The sequence below is a fragment of the Macaca thibetana genome, chromosome 2, assembly GCF_024542745.1.
Source record: "Macaca thibetana thibetana isolate TM-01 chromosome 2, ASM2454274v1, whole genome shotgun sequence".
Lineage (NCBI taxonomy): Eukaryota > Metazoa > Chordata > Mammalia > Primates > Cercopithecidae > Macaca > Macaca thibetana.
Genome location: NC_065579.1, coordinates 73,266,748 through 73,287,327, shown reverse-complemented (window position 1 = coordinate 73,287,327; position 20,580 = coordinate 73,266,748). Strand labels below are relative to the sequence as shown.

The 20,580-nt window shown below is 36.8% G+C and overlaps 1 protein-coding gene across 13 annotated transcripts in view; it reads right to left on the bottom strand.

The window, feature by feature from the left end:
• SEC62 (SEC62 homolog, preprotein translocation factor) overlaps positions 1–20,580 on the bottom strand; it is a 332,886-nt gene that overhangs the window by 259,441 nt on the left and 52,865 nt on the right. The window contains exon 1 of one of the 13 annotated variants that reach the window (XM_050780003.1): positions 9,311–9,314. The exons of 11 other annotated variants lie outside the window; for them this stretch is intronic. The gene's annotated coding sequence lies outside the window, so the exon portion shown is untranslated. Of the gene's footprint in view, positions 1–1,580; positions 1,585–9,310; positions 9,315–20,580 lie in introns of those variants that run through there. One more of the 13 variants, XM_050780006.1, reaches the window with a different exon arrangement.

Here is a 20,580-nt window from a genome sequence, read left to right as displayed (position 1 = left end):
TTCAAATCTTAGCTGCTGTAAACAGTGCTGCAATAAACATGGCAGTGCAGATATCTCTTCTATATACTGATTTCCCTTCTTTTGGGTATGTATCTAGCAGTGGGATTCCTGGACCATATGATAGCTCACTTTTTAGTTTTTTGAGGAATGTCCAAACTGTTCTCCATAGGGATTGTACTAATTTATATTCTTACCAACAGTGTACAAGCATGTCCTTTCCTGCACATCCTCCCCAGCATTTGTTATTGACTGTCTTTTGGAGAAAAGCCATTTTAACTGGAGCGAGATGGTATCTCATTGTAGTTTTGATTTGCATTTCTCTGAGGCTCAATGATGTTGAGCACCTATTCATATGCCTGTTTGCCATTTGTATGTCTTCTTTTGAGAAATGTCTATTCCAATCTTTTGCCCATTTTTTAGATCAGATTATTAGATATTTTTTATTAATCTCTTATCAGATGGGTAGTTTGCAAATATTTTCTCCCATTCTGTGGGTTGTCTCTTCATTTTGTTGATTGTTTCCTTTTCTGTGCTTTTTACCTTGAATTGATCCTATTTGTCCATTTTTGCTTTGGTTGCTTGTGCTTGTGGGGCATTGCTCAAGAGATTTTTGCTCAGACCATTGTCCTGGAGATTTTCTCCAATATTTCCTTGCAATAGTTTCATAGTTTGCAGTTTGAGATTTAAGATTTAAATCTTTAATCCATTTTGATTTGATTTTTGTATATGGCAAGAGATAGGAGTCTATTGCATTCTTCTGTGTATGGATATCCAGTATTTCCAGCACCACTTATTAAAGAGACTGTCTTTTTGTCAGTGTATGTTCTTGGCACCTTTGCTGAAAATGGGTTTACTGCAGATGTATGGCTTCATTTTTGGGTTCTCTATTCTGTTCCATTGGCCTATGTGTCTGTTTTTATGCCAGAACCATGCTGTTTTGGTTATTATAGCTTTGTAGTATAATTTGAAGTCAGGCAATATGATTCCTCCAGTTTTGTTCTTTTTACTTAGGGTAGCTTTGACTATTGTGGGTCTTTTGTGATTGCATATAAATTTTTGGATTATTTTTCTATTTCTGTGAAGAATGTCATTGGTATTTTGTTAGGAATTGCATTGAATCTGTAGGTTGTTTTGGGTAGCATGGACATTTTAACAATACTGATTCTTCCAATCTATGAATATGGAAGATTTTCCATTTTTTGGTGTCCTCTTCAATTTCTTTCATCAGTGTTTTGTCGTTGTCATTGTAGAGATTGTTCACATCTTTGGTTAATTCCTAGATATTTAATTTTATGTGTGGCTATTGTAAATGGGATTACTTTTAAAAATATCCTTTTCACATTGTTCACTATTGGCATATAGGTTTTGTATGTTGATTTCTACCCTGCAACTTTACTGAATTTATTTATCAGTTCTAATACTTTTATTTATTTATTTATTTTAATTATACTTTAAGTTCTAGGGTACTTGTGCATGCCATGCAGATTTGTTACATATGTATACATGTGCCATATTGGTGTGCTGTACCCATTAACTTGTCATTTACATTAGGTATATCTCCTAATGCTATTCCTCCCCCACCCCCCAAACCCATGACAGGCTCTGGTATGTGATGTGCCCTACCATGTGTCCAAGTATTCTCATTGTTCAATTCACACCTATGAATGAGAACATGTGGTGTTTGGTTTTCTATCCTTGCGATAGTTTGCTCAGAATGATGGTTTCCAGCGTCATCCATGTCCCTACAAAGGGCATGAACTCATCCTTTTTTATGGGCTGCATAGTGTTCCATGGTGTATATGTGCCACATTTTCTTAATCCAGTCTATTATTGGTGGACATTTGGGTTGGTTCTAAGCCCTTGCTATTGTGAATAGTGCTGCAATAAACATATGTGTGCATGTGTCTTTATAGTAGCATGATTTATAATCCTTTGGGTATATACCCAGTAATGGGATTGCTGGGTCAAATGATATTTCTAGTTCTAGATCCTTGAGGAATTGTCACACTGTCTTCCACAATTGTTGAACTAGTTTACACTCCCACCAACAGTGTAAAAGTATTCCTATTTCTCCACAGCCTCTCCAGTACATGTTGTTTCCTGAGTTTTTAATGATCACCATTCTAACTGGTGGGAGATGGTATCTCATTTTGGTTTTGATTTGCATTTCTCTGATGACCAGTGATGATGAGCATTTTTTCAAGTGTCTGTTGGCTGCATAAATGTCTTCTTTTGAGAAGTGTCTGTTCATATCCTTTGCCCACTTTTTGATGGGGTTGATTTTTTCTTGTAAATTTGTTTAAGTTCTTTGTAGGTTCTGGATATTAGCCCTTTGTCAGATGGGTAGATTGCAAAAATTTTCTCCCATTCTGTAGGTTGCCTGTTCACTCTAATGGTAGTTTTTTTTGCTGTGCATAAGTTCCTTAGTTTAATTAGATCCCATTTGTCAATTTTGGCTTTTGTTGCCATTGTTTTTGGTGTTTTAGTCATGAAGTCCTTGCCCATGCCTATGTCCCGAATGGTATTGCCTAGGTTTTCTTCTAGGATTTTTATGGTTTTAGGTCTAATATTTAAGTCTTTAATCCATCTTGAATTAATTTTTGTATAAGATATAAGGAAGGGATCCAGTTTCAGCTTTCTACTTATGGCTAGCCAGTTTTCCCAGCACCATTTATTAAATAGGGAATCCTTTCCCCATTTCTTGTTTTTGTCAGGTTTGTCAAAGATCAGATGGTTGTAGATGTGTGGTGTTATTTCTGAGACCTCTGTTCTGTTCCATTGGTCTATATCTCTGTTTGGGTACCAGTACCATGCTGTTTTGGTTACTGTAGCCTTGTAGTATAGTTTGAAGTCAGGTAGTGTGATGCCTCCAGCTTTTTTCTTTTTGCTTAGGATTGTCTTGGCAATGAGGGCTCTTTTTTGGTTCCATATGAACTTTGAAGTAGTTTTTTCCAATTCTGTCATTGGTAGCTTGATGGGGATGGCATTGAATCTATAAATTACCTTGGGCAGTATGGCCATTTCCGCAATATTGATTCTTCCTATCCATGAGCATGGAATGTTCTTCCAGTTTGCGTTCCCTTTTATTTCGTTGAGCATTGTTTTGTATTTCTCCTTGAAGAGGTCCTTCACATCCCTTGTAAGTTGGATTACTAGGTATTTTATTCTCTTTATAGCAATTGTGAATGGGAGTTCACTCATGATTTGGCTCCCTGTTTGTGTGTTGTTGGTGTATAGGAATGCTTGTGATTTTTGCACATTGATTTTTGTATCCTGAGACTTTGCTGAAGTTGCTTATCAGCTTAAGGAGATTTTGGTCTGAGATGATGTGGTTTTCTATATATACAGTCATGTCATCTGCAAACAGGGACAATTTGACTTCCTCTTTTCCTAATTGCATACCCTTTATTTCTTTCTCTTGCCTGATTACCCTGGTCAGAACTTCCAACATTATGTTGAATAGGAATGGTGAGAGAGGGCATCCCTGTCTTGTGCCAGTTTTCAAAGGGAATGCTTCCAGTTTTTGCCCATTCAGTATGATATTGGCTGCGGGTTTGTCATAAATAGCTCTTAATATTTTGAGATACGTTCATCAATACCTAGTTTATTGAGGGTTTTTAGCATGAAGGGCTGTTGAATTTTGTCAAAGGCCTTTTCTGCATCTGTTGAGATAATCATGTGGTTTTTGTCTTTGGTTCTGTTGTGTGATGGATTACATTTATTGATTTGCATATGTTGAACCAGCCTTGCATCCCAGGGATGAAGCCAGCTTGATCGTGGTGGATAAACTTTTTGATATGTTGCTGGATTCGGTTTGTTAGTGTTTTATTGAGGGTATTTGCATCGATGTTCATCAGGGATATTGGTCTAAAATTCTCTTTTTTTGTTGTGTCTCTGCCAGGCTTTGGTATCAGGATGATGTTGGCCTCATAAAATGAGTTATGGAGGATTCCCTCTTTTTCTGTTGATTGGAATAGTTTCAGAAGGAATGGTACCAGCTCCTCTTTGTACCTCTGGTAGAATTTGGCTGTGAATCCATCTGGTCCTGGACTTTTTTTTGGTTGGTAGGCTATTAATTATTGCCTCAATTTCCAGGCCTGCTATTAGTGTATTCAGGGATTCAACTTCTTCCTGGTTTAGTCTTGGGAGGGTGTATGTGTCCAGGAATTTATCCATTTCTTCTAGATTTTCTAGTTTATTTACATAGAGGTGTTTATAGTGTTCTCTGATGGTAGTTTGTATTTCTGTGGGATCGGTGGTGATATCCACTTTATCATTTTTTTATTGCGTCTATTTGATTCTTCTCTCTTTTCTTCTTTATTAGTCCTGCTAGCGGTCTATCAATTTTGTTGATCTTTTCAAAAAACCCACTCCTGGATTCATTGATTTTTTGAAAGGTTTTTTTGTGTCTCTGTCACCTTCAGTTCTGCTCTGATCTTAGTTATTTCTTGCCTTCTGCTAGCTTTTGAATTTGTTTGCTCTTGCTTCTCTAGTTCTTTTAATTGTGATGTTAGGGTATCAATTTTAGATCTTTCCTGCTTTCTCTTGTGGGCATTTAGTGCTATAAATTTCCTTCTACACACTGCTTTAAATGTGTCCCAGAGATTCTGGTATGTTGTATCTTTGTTCTCATTGGTTTCAAAGAACATCTTTATTTCTGCCTTCATTTCATTATTTACCCAGTAGTCATTCAGGAGCAGGTTATTCAGTTTCCATGTAGTTGTGCAGTTTTCAGTGAGTTTCTTAATCCTAAATTCTAATTTGAATGCACTGTGGTCTGAGAGACAGTTTGTTGTGATTTCTGTTCTGTTACATTTGCTGAGGAGTGCTTTACTTCCAACTATGTGGTCAATTTTGCAATAAGTGCGATGCGGTGCTGAGAAGAATATATATTCTGTTGATTTTGGGTGGAGCATTCTGTAGATGTCTATTAGGTCTGCTTGGTGCAGAGCTGAGTTCAAGTCCTGGATACCCTTGTTAACCTTCTGTCTCATTTATCTGTCTAATATTGACAGTGGGGTGTTAAAGTCTCCCACTATTATTGTGTGGGAGTCTAAGTCTCTTTGTAGGTCTCTAAGGACTTACTTTATGTATCTGAGTACTCCTGTATAGGGTGCATATATATTTAGGAAAGTTAGCTCTTCTTGTTGAATTGATCCCTTTACCATTATGTAATGGCCTTCTTTGTCTCTTTTGATCTTTGTTGGTTTAAAGTCTGTTTTATAAGAGACTAGGATTGCAACCCCTGCTTTTTTTTGTTTTCCATTTGCTTGGTAGATATTCCTCCATCTCTTTATTTTGAGCCTATGTGTGTCTCTGCACATGAGATGGGTCTCCTGAATATAGCACACTGATGGGTCTTGACTCTTTATCCAATTTGCCAGTCTGTCTTTTAATTGGGTCATTTAGCCCATTTACATTTAAGGTTAATATTATTATGTGTGAATTTGATCCTGTCATTATGATGTTAGTTGGTTATTTTGCTCGTTAGTTGATGCAGTGTCTTCCTAGCATTGATGGTCTTTACAATTTGGCATGTTTTTGCAGTGGCTGGTACCGGTTGTTCCTTTCCATGTTTAGCGCTTCCTTCAGGAGCTTTTGTAAGGCAGGCCTGGTGGTGACAAAATCTCTCAGCATTTGTTAGTCTGTAAAGGATTTTATTTCTCCTTCACTTATGAAGCTTAGTTTGGTTGGATATGAAATTCTGGGTTGAAAATTCTTTTCTTTAAGAGTGTTGACTATTGGCCCCCACTCTCTTCTGGCTTGTAGAGTTTCTGCCGAGAGATCCACTGTTAGTCTGATGGGCTTCCCTTTGTGGGTAACCCGACCTTTCTCTCTGGCTGCCTTTAGCATTTTTTCCTTCATTTCAACCTTGGTGAATCTGACAATTATATGTCTCGGGGTTGCTCTTCTTGAGGAGTAGCTTTGTGGCATTCTCTGTATTTCCTGAATTTGAATTTTGGCCTGTCTTGCTAGGTTGGGGAAGTTCTGGATAATATCCTGAAGAGTGTTTTCCAGCTTGGTTCCATTCTCCCCATCACTTTCAGGTACACCAATCAAACATAGATTTGGTCTTTTCACATAGTCCCATATTTCTTGGAGACTTTGTTCATTTCTTTTTACCTTTTTTTCCTCTAAACTTGTCTTCTTGCTTCATTTCATTCTTTTGATCTTCAGTCACTGATACTCTTTCTTCCACTTGGTTGAATCGGCTACTGAAGCTTGTGCGTGCATCATGTAGTTTTCATGCCATGGTTTTCAGCTCCATCAGGTCATTTAAGGTCTTTTCTACACTCTTTATTCTAGTTAGCCATTTGTCTAGTCTTTTTTCAAGTTTTTAGCTTCCTTGCGATGGGTTCAAACATCCTTCTTTAGCTCAGGGAAGTTTGTTATTACTGACCTTCTGAAGCCTACTTCTGTCAACTTGTCAAAGTCATTCTCCATCCAGCTTTGTTCCATTGCTGGTGAGGAGTTGCAATCCTTTGGAGGATAAGAGATGCTCTGGTTTTTAGAATTGTCAGCTTTTCTGTTCTGGTTTCTCCCCATCTTTGTGGTTTTATCTACCTTTTGTCTTTGATGATAGTGGACCTACAGATGGGGTTTTGGTATGGATATCCTTTTTGTTGATGTTGATGCTATTCCTTTCTGTTTTTCAGTTTTCCTTTTAACAGTCAGGTCCCTCAGCTGCAGGTCTGTTGGAGTTTGCTGGAGGTCCACTCCAGATCCTGTTTGCCTGGGTATTACCAATGGAGGCTGCAGAACAGCAAATATTGCAGAACAGCAAAATTGTTGCCTGATCCTTCCTCTGAAAGCTTCATTTCAGAGGGGCACCCGGCTGTATGAGGTGTCAGTCGGCCCCTACTGGGAGGTGTCTCCCAGTTAGAGTACTCAGGGACCCACTTGAGGAGGCAGTCTGTTCATTCTCAGAGCTCAAACGCTGTGCTGGGAGAACCACTGCTCTCTTCGGAGCTGTCAGACTGGGATGTTTAAGTCTGCCAAAGTTTCTGCTGCCTTTTGTTCAGCTATGCCCTGCCCCCAGAGGTGGAGTCCACAGAGGCAGGCAGGCCTCCTTGAGCTGCGGTGGGCTCCACCCAGTTTGAGCTTCCTGACTGCTTTGTATACTCAAGCTTCAGCAATGGTAGATGCCCCTCCCCCAGCCAGGCTTCTGCCTCGCAGTTTGATCTTCAACTGCTGCACTAGCAGTGAGCAAGGCTCTGTGGGCGTGGGCCAGGCACAGGATATAATCTCCTGGTGTGCCATTTGCTAAGACCATTGGAAAAGCACAGTATTTGGGTGGCAGTGTCCTGATTTTCCTGGTACAGTCTGTCACAGCTTGCATTGGCTAGGAAAGAGAAATCCCCTGACTGTTTGTGCTTCCCGGGTGAGGCAATGCCTCACCCTGCTTTGGTTCACCCTCTGTGGACTGCACCCACTGTCCAACCAGTCCCAAGAGATGAACCAGGTACCTCAGCTGGAAATGCAGAAATCATCCATCTTCTGTGTTGATCATGCTGGGAGCTGCAGACCGGAGCCATTCCTATTTGGCCATCTTGGAACAGACCGGAGATTTCAAATCCTCTGATAGTTTTCCTGTGGAGTCTTTAGGTTTTTCCAAATATGAGACCATATCATCTGCAAAGAAGGATGATTTGACTTCTTCTTTTCCAATTTGATGTCCTTTGTATCCTTCTCTTGTCTGACTGCTCTAACTAGAACATTCAATACTATGTTAAATAACATAGGATGACAGTGAGCATCCTTGTCTTGTTCCAGATCTTAGAGGAAAGGCTTTCAGTTTTTCCCCATTCAGTATTATACTAGCAGTGGGTCTGTCATATATGGATTTTATTGTGTTGAGGTATATTTCTTTTATCCCCAGTTTTTTTTTTAATCATGAAAAGATGTTGAATTTTATCAAATGCTTTTTAAACATCAATTGAAATGATCACATGGTTTTTATCCTTGATTCTGTTGATTGTATGGTTTCTATCCATCATTCAGTTGAAATGATCATATGGTTTTTATCCTCAATCTTACATCACATTGATTGATTTGCATATGTTGAACCATCCTTGCATCCCAGGGATAAATCCCACTTGGTCATGATGAATGATCTTTCTAATGCATTGTTGAATTCAGTTTGCTAGTATTTTTTTTAAGGATTTTTGCATTAATATTCATCAGAGATACTGGTTTTTTTTGGTGTGTCTTTGTCTGGTTTTGGTGTCAAGGTAATACTGGCCTTGTAGAATGAGTTTGGAGGTATTCCCTCTTCCTCTATGTTTTAGAATAGTTTGAGTAAGATTGGTATTAGTTCTTTAAATATTTGGTAGAATTCAGCAGTGAAACCATGAGGCCTGAACTTTTCTTTACTGGGAGACTTTTTATTATGGTTTTGATCTCATTACTTTTCATTGGTCTATTCAGGTTTTGTATTTCTTCCTGGTTCAATTTTGGTAGGCAGTATGTATCTAGGAATTTGTCCATTTCCCCTATATTTTCCAATTTATTGGCATATAGTTGCTTATAGTAGCCACTAATGATTCTTTGAATGTCTGCAGTATCAGTTGTAATGTCTCCTTTTCATTTCTGATTTTATTTATTTGAATCTTCTCTCTTTTTTTCTTAGTTAGTCTGGCTAAAGGTTTGTCAATTTCATTTAACTTTTCAAAAAAAAAAAAACACCCCAATGTTTTGTTTCATTCATCTTTGCTATTTTTTTATTTCAGTTTTCTTTTTCTGATCTGATCTATATTATTTGCTTTCTTCTACTCATTTTGGGATTGGTTTGCTCTTGTTTTTCTATTTCTTTAAGATGCGTCATTAGATTTTTTATTTGAAGTTTTTCTTCTTTTTTGATGTACACATATATATCTATAAAATTCCTGCTGAGTACTGCTTTTGCTTTATTCCACAGGTTTTGGCATGTTGTATTTTCATTATCATTTGTTTCAAGAAATTTTCAATTTCCTTCTTAATTTCTTGATTGATCATTCGGGAGCATATTGTTTCATGTCTATGTATTTGTATAGTTTCCAAAATTCCTCTTGTTTTTAGTTTCTAGGTTTTTTTTTTTTTTTTTTTTTTTCTGAGTCTCTCTCTGTCACTAGGCTGCTGGAGTACAGTGGTGCGATCTCAGCTCACTGCAATCTCTGCCTCCCAGATTCAAGTGATTCTCCTGCCTCGGCTTCCTGAATAGCTGGGACTACAGGCATGTGCCACCACACCAAGATAATTTTTGTATTTTTAGTAGAGATGGGATTTCACCATGTTGGTCAGGATGGTCTTGATCTCTTGACCTTGTCATCCGCCCCCCTTGGCCTCCCAAGAGTGCTGGGATTAGAGGCATGAGCCACTGCACCTGGCCTAATTTCTAGTTTTATTCCATTGTGGTCAGAGAAGACGTTTGACATTATTTCAATTTTTCTTAATGTTTAAGTCTTGTTTTGTAACCTAATATATGGTCTATCCTTGAGAATGATACATGTGCTGAGGAAAAGAATGTACTCTGCAGCTCTTGGATGAAATGATCTGTGACTATTAGATCCATTTTGTCTAAAGCGCAGATTAAGTCTGAAGTTTCTTTGTTGATTTTTTTTTCTGAAAGTTTTGTCCAATGCTGAAAGTGGGGTGTTGAAATCTCCAGCTATTATTGTATTGAGGGCTATCTCTCTCTTTAGCTCTAATAATATTGGCTTTATATATCTGGGTGCTCCAGTGTCTGGTGCATATATATTTACAATTATTATATCCTCTTGCTGAATTGGCCCCTTTATCATTATATAGTGACTTTCTTTGTCTCTTCTTATAGTTTTGTCTTGAAATCTATTTTGTGGATATAAGTATAGCTACTCCTGTTCTTCTTTGATTTCCTTGGCGTGGAATATCTTTTTCCATCCCTTTATTTTCAGTCTATGTGTGTTTTTATAGGTGAAGTATGTTTCTTGTAGGCAATAGATCAACAAATCTTATTTTTAAATTCATTTAGCCAGTCTATGTCTTTTGATTGGAGGGTTTGGCCCATTTACATTGAATGCTATGATTGAAAAGTAAGGACTTACTTTTGCCATTTTGTTAATTTTTTTTTTTTTTTTTTTTTTTTTTTTGGTCTTCTTTCTTTCTTTCTTGTCTTCCTTTGGTGAAAGTGATTTTCTCTGGTGATATGATTTAGTTTCTTACTTTTTTTCTGTGTGTCCATTGTATGTTTTTTGATTTGAGGTTATCATGAGGCTTGCAAATACTATCTTATAACTCATTATTTTAACCTGATAACAAATTAACACTGTTTGCATAAACAAACAAGCAAAGAGAAAACTATTAAAAACTCTGTGCCTTAACTTTGTCCCCTCAATTTTTAACTTTTTTTTTTTTTTTTTTGAGACAGAGTCTTGCTCTGTCACCCAGGCTGGAGTGTGGTGGCATGATCTTGGCTTACTGCAACCTCTGCCTCCTGGGTTCAAGCTAGTCTCCCACCTCAACCTACTGAGTAGCTGGGATTACAGGCATCCGCTGCCACATCTGGTTAATTTTTGTATTTTTAGTACAGATGGGATTTCACCATGTTGATCCAGGCTGGTCTCAAACTCCTGACCTCAAATGATCAGCCTGCCTTGACCCCCCGAAGTGCTGGGATTATAGGCATGAACCACTGCACCCAGCCCCACTGTTAACTTTTTGTTGTTTCTACTTATATCTTATTGTACTATGTCTTGAAAAGTTGTTATAGCTATTATTTTTGAGTGGTTCAGTGTAAACTTGTATTTAGGAAAACAGTAGTCTACACACCACAATTACAGTGTTATAATACTCTGTGTTTTTCTGTGTACTTACTATTACCAGTAAATTTCGTACCTTCAGGTGGTTATTTACTGCTCATTAATGTCCTTTTCTTTCTGATTGAAGTACTCCCTTTAGCATTTCTTATAGGACAGGTCTGGTATGCATGAAATCCCTCAGCTTTTGTTTGTCTGGGAAAGTCTTTATTTCTCCTTCATGTCTGAAGGATATTTTCACTGAATATACTATTCTAGGGTTAAAGGTGTTTTCTCATCAGCGTTTTAAATATGTGATGCCATTCTCTCCTGGCCTGTAAGGTTTCCACTGAAAATTCTGCTGCCAGACATATTGGAGTTTCATTGTATGTTATTTGCTTCTTTTCTCTTGCTGCTTCTGGATCCTTTCTTTATCCTTGAACCTTTGGGAGTTTGATTATTAAATACCTTGAGGTAGTCTTATTTGGGCTAAATCTGTTTAGTGTTCTAAAATTTTCTTGTACTTGGATATTGGTATCTTTTCTAGGTTTGGGAAGTTCTTTGTTATTATCCCTTTGAATAAACTTTCTATCCCTATCTCTCTTTCTACCTCCTCCTTAAGGCCAAAAACTCTTAGATTTGCCCTTTTGAGGTTATTTTCTAGATCCTGTAAGCATGCTTCATTGTTTTTAATCCTTTTTTCTTTTGTCTCCTCTGACTGTGTATTTTCAAATAGCCTGCCTTCAAGCTCACTAATTGTTTCTTCTACTTGATCAATTCTACTAGTAAAGGACTCTGGTGCATTCTTCAGTATGCCAATTGCATTTGTCAGCTCGAGAATTTCTGCTAGATTCTTTTTGATTATTTCAATCTGTTTGTTAAATTTATCTGATAGAATTCTGAATTCCTTCCCTGTGTTGTCTTAAATTTTTTTGAGTTTCCCAAACACAGCTATTTTGGTTCTCTGTCTGAAGGGGTCACATATCTCTGTTTCTCCAGGACTGGTCTCTGGTGGCTTATTTAGTTTATGTGGTGAGGTCATGTTTTCCTGGATGGTGTTGATGCTAGCAATGTTCTTTGGTGTCTGGGCATTGAAGAGTTAGGTATTTATTGTAGTCTTCACTGTCTGTGCTTATTTGTAGCCATCTTTCTTGGACCTGAAGCCAGCTCAGGGCTTGCTTAAGGCCTGTAGCAACTATTGCATGGCTACCATTGATGTTTACTCAAGGACCAAGGGCTGTTTAGTCAGCAGGTGGTGAACTCAGCCAGGCTTGTGTCTTTCCCTTCAGGGTGAGGGACTCCCTTCTGGCCTAGGGTGGGTCTAGAAATACTATCTGGGAGCTAGAGCCTGGAGTCAGAAATGTCAGGAATCTACTTGGTGCTTTATTTTACTGTGGCTGAGCTGTTGCCCAAGTTACAAGATAAGGTCCTTTTTACATTTCCTGTTCCTCCTGGAGCTGAAAAATGCAATTGACATACTAAAGAATGTGCCAGAGTCCTTTAATAGAAGAATTGATCAAGCAGAAGAGAGAATTAGTGAGCTTGAAGACAGGCTATATGAAAATACACAGTCAGAGGAGACAAAAGAAAAAAAATTAAAAGGAATGAAGCATGCCTACAAAAATTAGAAAATAGCCTCAAAAGGGCAAATCTAAGACCTATTGGCCTTAAAGAGGAGGCAGAGAGAGACATAGGGTAGGAAGTTTATTCAAAAGGACAATAACAGAGAACTTCCCAAACCTAGAGAAAGATATCAATATGCAAGTACAAGCAAGTTGTAGAGCACCAAGTAGATTTAGCCCAAATAAGACTACCTCAAGACGTTTAATAATCAATCTCCCAAAAGCCAATGATAAAGAAAGGATTCTAAAAGCAGCAAGAGAAAAGAAACAAGTAACATACAAAGGAGGCCAGCATGGTGACTCATATCTGTAATCCTAAAACTTTGGAAGGCTGAGGCAGGAGGATCACTTGAGCCCAGAAATTTGAGACCAGCCTGGGTAACATGGTGAAACCCCATATATCTCTAAATTAGCCAGGCATGGCATGGTGGTGTGTGCCTATAGTCCTAGCTACTTGGGAGGCTGAGGTGAAAGGATTGCTCGAGCCCAGGTGATTGAGGCTGCAGTGAATTGTAATTGTGCCACTGCACTCCAGCCTGGGTGACAAAGTGAGACCCTATCTCAAAAAATCCAACCAACCAACCAAACAGAAATATACAAAGGAGCTCCAATATGTCTGGCAGCAGTCTTCTCAGTGGAAAGCTTATAGGTTGGAAGTGAGTGGCTTGACATAAAGTTCTGAGGGGGAAAAAAAAAACCCACAAAAGAATGTATGTTCAGTGAAAATATCTTTCAAATATGAAGGAGAAATAAAGACTTTTGCAGACATTCAATAGCTGAGGGATTTCATTAACGCTAGACCCGTATTACAACAGATGCTTAAAGGGAGGTGTGAAAGAAAAGGACATTTATGAGCAAGAAGAAATCATCTGAAGGTGCAAAACTCACTGATAATAGTAAGTACATGTACACATACAGAATATTATAACACTTTAATTGTGGTGTATAAACTACTAATATCTTGAGTAGGAAGACCAAAAGATAAACCTATCAAAAATAATGACTACAATAACTTTTCAAGACACAGACAGTATAATAAGATAAAAATAGAGACCAAAAAAGTTGATAAGTTGGGGAAAGTTAAAGTATAAGTCAAAGTGTTTTTTATTAGTTTTCTCTGCTTTTTTCTAGTTTGTTTATGCAATCAGTGTTAAGTTGGCACTAGTTGAAAATAATGGGTTATAAGATGTAATTTGCAAGCATCATGGTAAACTTAAAGGAAAACAATCTACAATGTTACCTAAAAAATATAAAGCAAGAAATTAAAACATACTACCAGAGAAAATCACTTTCCCAAAAAAGAAGACAGAAGGGAAGAAAATACCACAAAACAACCAGGAAACCAATTATAAAATGGCAGGAGTAAGTCCTTACTTATCAACAAAAACATTTAATGTAAATGGACTAAACTCTCTAATCAAGACAGAGACTGGCTGAATGGATTAAAAAAACCAGCCCCAACTACCTATTGCCTATAAGAAACACACATCACGTATAAAGACACACATAGACTGGAATAAAGGGATGGAAAAAATATTCCATGCAAATGGAAAACCAAAAGAGCAAGAGTGCCTATTATTATATAAGGTAAAATAGAGTTCAAGAGAAAAACCATAAAAAGAGACAAAGAAGGTCATTATATAAGGAAAAGGGGTCAATTCAAGAAGAAAATATAACAATTATATATGTGGCCAACACTGGAGCACTCAGTTATATAAAATAAATATTATTAGAACTAAAGAAAGAGATGGGCCCCAAAACAGTAATAACTGGAGACTTCAACACCCACTTTCAGCATTGGACAGACCATATAGAAAAGGAAAAAAGAAATGTTAGACTTAATATTCAGTATAGACCAAAGGGACCTAATAAATATTTACAGAACATTTCTAATGACTGCAGAATACACATTATTTTTTCTCAGCAAATGAATCATTCTCAAGGATAGATCCTATATTAGGTCACAAAACAAGCCTTAATAATTTTAAAAAAATTGAAATCATATAAAGTATCTTCTCTGACCACAATGGAATAAAACTAGAAATCGGTAACAAAAGGGACTTAGGAAAGTACAAAGCCCATGGAAATTAAACAATATGCTCCTAAATGACTATTGGGTCAATGAAAAAATTAAGAAGGAAATTTTAAAAAGTATTGAAACAAGTTAAAATGGAGACACAGCACACCAAAACCTATGGGATACAGTGAAAGCAGTACTAAGAGAAAAATTTGTAACAATAAGTGCCTACATCAAAAAAAAGTAGAAAAAAATTTAAATAAGTAACCTAGTGGTGCATCTTAAAGAACTAGAAGGGCAAGAGCAAACCAAACCCAAAATTAGTAGAATAAAGCAAATAATAAAGATCAAAGTGGGAATAAAAATTTTGTAAAAACAAAAATACAAAAGATGAATGAAAGAAAAAGCCATTTTTTTTTTTAAAAGACAAACAAGGTCGGGGTGGTGGTTTATGCCTATAATCCTGGCACTTTGGGAGGCTGAGATGGGAGGATTGCTTGAGCCCAGGAGTTTGAGACCGGCCTGGGCAACATAGCAAGACCTATTTCTACTAAAAATAATAAAAAAGAAAATAGCCAGGCAAAGTGGTGTGGACTCGTAGTCTCAGCTACTTGGGAAACTAAGGTGGGAGGATGGTTTGAACCTGGAAGATCAAGCCTGCAGTGAGCTATGATTGCACCACTGCACTCCAGCCTGGGCAACATAATAAACTGCTGTTCAAAACATAAATAAATAAATAAACAAGATCAACAGACATTTAGCCAGACTAACAAAGATTAAAAAAAAGAGAAGGCCCAAGTAAATAAAATTAGAGATGAAAAAGGAGACATCACAATTGATACTGAGAAATTAAAAGGAACATTAGAGACTACTATGAGAAACTACATGCCAGTAAATTGAAAAACCTAGTAGAAATAGATACACTCCTAGACACATAAAACCTACCAAGATTAAACTATGAAGAAATCCAAAACCTCAATAGACCAATAACAAGAGATGAGATCAAAGCCATAATAAACAGTCTCCCAGTAAAGAAAAGCCCAGGACCCAATGGTTTCAGTGCTGAATTTTACCTATCGTTCAAAGAAGAACTAATAGCAATACTACTGAAACTATTCTGAAAAATAGAGGAAGAGGGAATACTTCCAAACTTATTCTATGAGGCCAGTATTACCTTGATACCAAAACCACGAACATCAAAAAAAGAAAGCTACAGGCCAATATTCCTGATGAACATTGATGTAAAAATCTTCAACAAAATACTACCAAACTGAATTTAATAACACATTAGAAAGATTATTCATCATGACCAAGTGGGATTTATCCCAAGAATGCAAAGATGGTTCAATATACACAAATTATTCAACATGATACATACTATCAACAGAATGAAGGACAAAAATCATATGATCATTTCAGTTAATGCTGAAAAAACATTTGATAAAATTCAACATCCCTTCATAATAAAAACCCTCAAAAAACTGGGGATAGAAGGTACATAGCTCAACATAATAAAAACCATATATGACAGAACCATAGCTAGTATCATACTGAAAGGGGAAAAGCTGAAAGCCTTTCCTCTAAGATCTGGAACAACACAAGGATGCCGAGTTTTACCACTGTTATTCAACATACTGCTGGGGATCCTAGCTAGAGCAATCAGACAAGAGAAAGATATAAAGAAGACATAAAGGGCATCCAAATTGGAAAGGAAGAAATCAAATTATCCTTGTTTGCAGATAATAAGAGCTTACACTTGTAAAAACCTAAAGACTCCACAAGGAAACTATTAGAATGGATAAATTAATTGAGTGAATTTGCAAGATACAAAATCAACATATAAAAATCAGTAGCATTTTCACATGCCAAAAGCAAACACTGCAAAAGAAATTAAGAAGTTAATTCCATGTATAGCTATAAACAAAATACCTAGGAATAACTTTATCCAAAGAAGTGAAAGATCTCTGCAATGAAAACTGTAAAACACTGATGCAAGAAATTGAAGAGGGACACAAAAGCATGGCAAGATATTCCATGTTCACGTATTGGCAGAATCAGTATTGTTAAAATGTCCATACCGCCCAAAGCAATCTACAGATTCAACATAAACTCCATCAAAACACCAATGATGTTATTCACAGAAATAGAAAAAAATAATCCTGAAATTTATATGGAACCACAAAAGACCCAGAATAACCAAAGCTATCCTAAACAAAAAGAACGAAACCAGAGGAATCATACTACCGGACTTCAAATCATACTACAAAGCTGTAGTAGCCAAAACAGCTGACACTGGTATAAAAACAGACATATAGGCTAGCGGAACAAAATAAATAACTCAGAAATAAATCTTTACTACTACAGTGAACTAATTTTCAATAAAAGTGCCAAGAACATACATTGGGGAAAGGATAGTTTCTTCAATAAGTGGTGCTAAGAAAAAACTAGAGCCCATCTCTTGCCATATATAAAAATTAAATCGAAATGGATTAAATACTTAAATCTCAAACTATGAAACTACTAATAGAAAACATTGGGGAAAATCCCCAGGTAACCAAAGCAAAAATGGACAAATGGGATCACATCAAGTTGAAAACTTTCTGCATAACAAAGAAACAATCAATGAAGTGAAGAGACAGTTCACAGAATGGGAGAAAATATTTGCAAACTGTTTGTCTGACAAGGGATTAATAACCAGAATATATAAAGAGCTCAAACAACTCAATAGGAAAAAAATCTAATAATCCAATCAAAATGGACTAAAGATTGGAATAGACATTTCTCAAAAGAAGACATATGGCAAACAGATATATGAAAAGGTGCTCAATATCATTGATCATCAGAGAAATGTGAATCAACACTACAATGAGATATAATCTCAACCAAGTTAAAATGATTTTTCTTTAAAAGATGGGCAATAATGAATGCTGGGTAGGATGAGGAGGAAAGGGAATGTTTAAACACTGTTGGTAGGAATGTACATTTGTACAGCCACTATAGAGAATAGTATGGAGGTTCCTCGAAAAACTAAAAGTAGAACTACTATATGATCCAGCAATCTCACTGCTAGGTGTAAACCCCAAAGAAAGAAAATCAGTATATCAAAGAGATATCTGCACTCCTATGTTTACTGCAGCACTATTCACAATAGCCAATATTTAGAAGCAACCCAAGTGTCCATCAACAGACGAATGGATAAGCAAAATGTGGTACATATACACAATATATAATTAATATATAATTCAGATATAAAATGAATGAAATTCTGTCATTTGCAACAACATAGATGGAACTGGAGGACATTATGTTAAGTGAAATAAGCCAGGCACAGTAAGACAAACTTCACATGTTCTCACTCATTTATGGAAGCCAAAAATTAAAACAATTGAACTCATGGACATAGAAAGTAAAATGAATGTTACCAGGGGCTGGAAAGCACAGTGGGGAGGGAGTAATGGTGGTGGTTAATGGGTACAAAAATATAGTTAGATAGAATGAATGGGATCTAATATTTGATAGCACAACAGGATGGTTTTAATCAACAATATTTTATTGTTTAAAAATATCTAAAAGAGTATAATTGAATGTTTATAACATGAAGAAATGATAAATGCTTGAGGTGATGAATATTCCATTTACCTTGATGTAGTTATTACATACTATATACTTTATCAAAATATCTTATGTGCCCCATAAATAACACACCTACTATGTACTCATAAAAATTAAAAATGAAACAAACAAATAAATAACAATAATGACACACCTGGGGGAACATCGAATGTCTTCGAATATGGCAATTTCTTATGTTTGACAATATATTCACCCCAGTTTATCAGTATATAAACATGTTTATATATAGCAGTGTGGATTGTTCAATATACTTAATTTTTTTTAGAGCAGTTTTGTGTTTATAGTAAAATTCAGAGAAAGGTATAGAGATTTCCCACATACTCTCTGTCCGCATACAAGTACAGCGTCTCCTATGCACATTCTTCACAAAGTGGTACATTTGTTACAACTGATGAACTTACATTGACACATCATTATCACCCAGATGGTTGGTGTTGTACATTTTACAGGTTTGGACAAATGTATAATGACATGTACTCACCAGTTATAATATCACACCGAGTAGTGTTACTGCCCAAAAATTCTCTGTGCTCTGTCAATCCATCCCTTCCTCCCTACCTAATCTCTGACAACCACTGATTTTTTTCCTATCCCTATATGACTTTTCCTAAATGTTGTATAGTTGGAATCATATGTGTGTACCCTTTTCAGATTGGCTTCTATCACTGAATAATATGCATTTAAGTTTTCTTCATTTTTTTCATGGCTTGATAGCTCATTTCTTTTTAGCACTGAATACATAGCTCATTTCTTTTTAGCACCGAATAATGCTCCATTATCTGAATGCACTGCAATTTACTTATGTATTTACCTACTGAAATGTAAATATGCATGTTGCTTGGTTGGTTGGTTGCTTTTAAGTTGGTTGGTTGCTTTTAAATTTTGGCAATTAGGTGTAAAGCTGCCATAATCACCCATGTGCAGGTTTTTGTGTGGCTACATATTTTCAGTTACTTTGGAAAAATACCAAGTAGGGTGATTGCTGGATAATATGGTAAAATATGTTTAGTTTTGCAAAAAACTGTCAAACTGTGTTCCAATGTAGCTGTACCATTTTGTATTTCCACCAGCAATGAATAAGAGTTTCTATTCCTGTACCTCCTCAACAGCATTTGCTGTGGTCAGTGTCTAGATTTGGGCCATTCTAATATGTATATAGTGGTATCTCATTGTTGCTTTTATTTGGATTTCCCTAATGACATATGATGTAGAGTATCTCTCCATACGCTTATTTGACATCTATAGAGCTCCTTTGATGAGGTGTCTATGAAGGTCTTTGGCCCATTTTTAATTGTGTTGTTTTCTTATTGTTGAGTTTTAAGAGTTCTTTGTATATTTTAGATAACAGTCCTTTATCAGATAGATCTTTTGCAAATATTTTTCTTCCAGTCTGTGGTTTGTCTTTACATTCCCTTGACAGTGTTTTTCCCAGAGCAGAACATTTTAATTTTAATGAAGTCCAGTTTATCAATCCTTTCTTTCATGGATTATTCCTTTGGTGCTCTATCTAAAAAAGTCATCGCCAAACCCAGTCATCTATATTTGCTTGTATGTTATTTTTTAGGAGTTGTTTTTTAATTAGCTATGGAGTCTTAAGGATTATGTCATATCTTTTAGTTTATATTAAACAGTAGAGTCCAGCAGTCTTCTGTTTGTTAATTAATTAATTAATTAATTAATTAATTTTTTGAGACAGGGTCTCACCCAGTTGCTCAGGCTGGAGTGCAGTGGCACAATCACGACTCAGTGTAGCCTCAAACTCCTGGGCCCAAGTGATCCTCCCACCTCAGCCTCCTGAGTAGCTGGGACCACGTTTGCACACCACCATGCCTGGTCAACATTAACAAAAATTTTTTTAGAGACAGGATCTCACCATGTTGCCCAGACTGGTCTCAAACTCCTGGGCTCAAGCAATCCTCCTGCCTCAGCCTCCTTAAGTGCTGAGATAACAGGTGTGAGCCACTGTGCCTGGCCTGTTTGTTTTAAAAAAATCACCTGTGATACTGTGAATTATGAATAAGTTGTCCTTTTATTCTTTCCCATTCCTTCTTCTTTTGAAATTCTTCATAGTGGGGGTTTGTGATCAACCCCAGCTTTTCATATGGTGCATTGGGCATGCCTCTTTTTTCCCTCTGTTGAGAAAGTGTTTTGCTGCGAGTGAGTGATCAGGTGGCAGGAATGTGGCTTCTGTGTGTCAGGACGTGGTAGCTGGTTCAGTGATTTATCTGATAGGAAATTTTCTCTGGGAGAGAAGGGTTGATGATGTCCTCTAATTCAGCTAACTCTGCTTTACTGAACACAGCTAAACCAGATTTGGAAACAAATGGAAGACAATGTGGTAAACTACAGGCAAAAAGACAGAGCTCTTGAGTATTCCTGACCAAGTAAAGGCCTGACAAGGAAGAATATGTGTTGACAGTATTTCTTAGGACATGCTTCAAGGACCACATTAAAACATTTCCACAGGGTATAGGCTTCAATCAGCAGAAGATGTTCTTGTATCCCAAGTACCACGGGGTTGAGTTTTCCAATGACCCCAGCACGGCAGCCAACACAA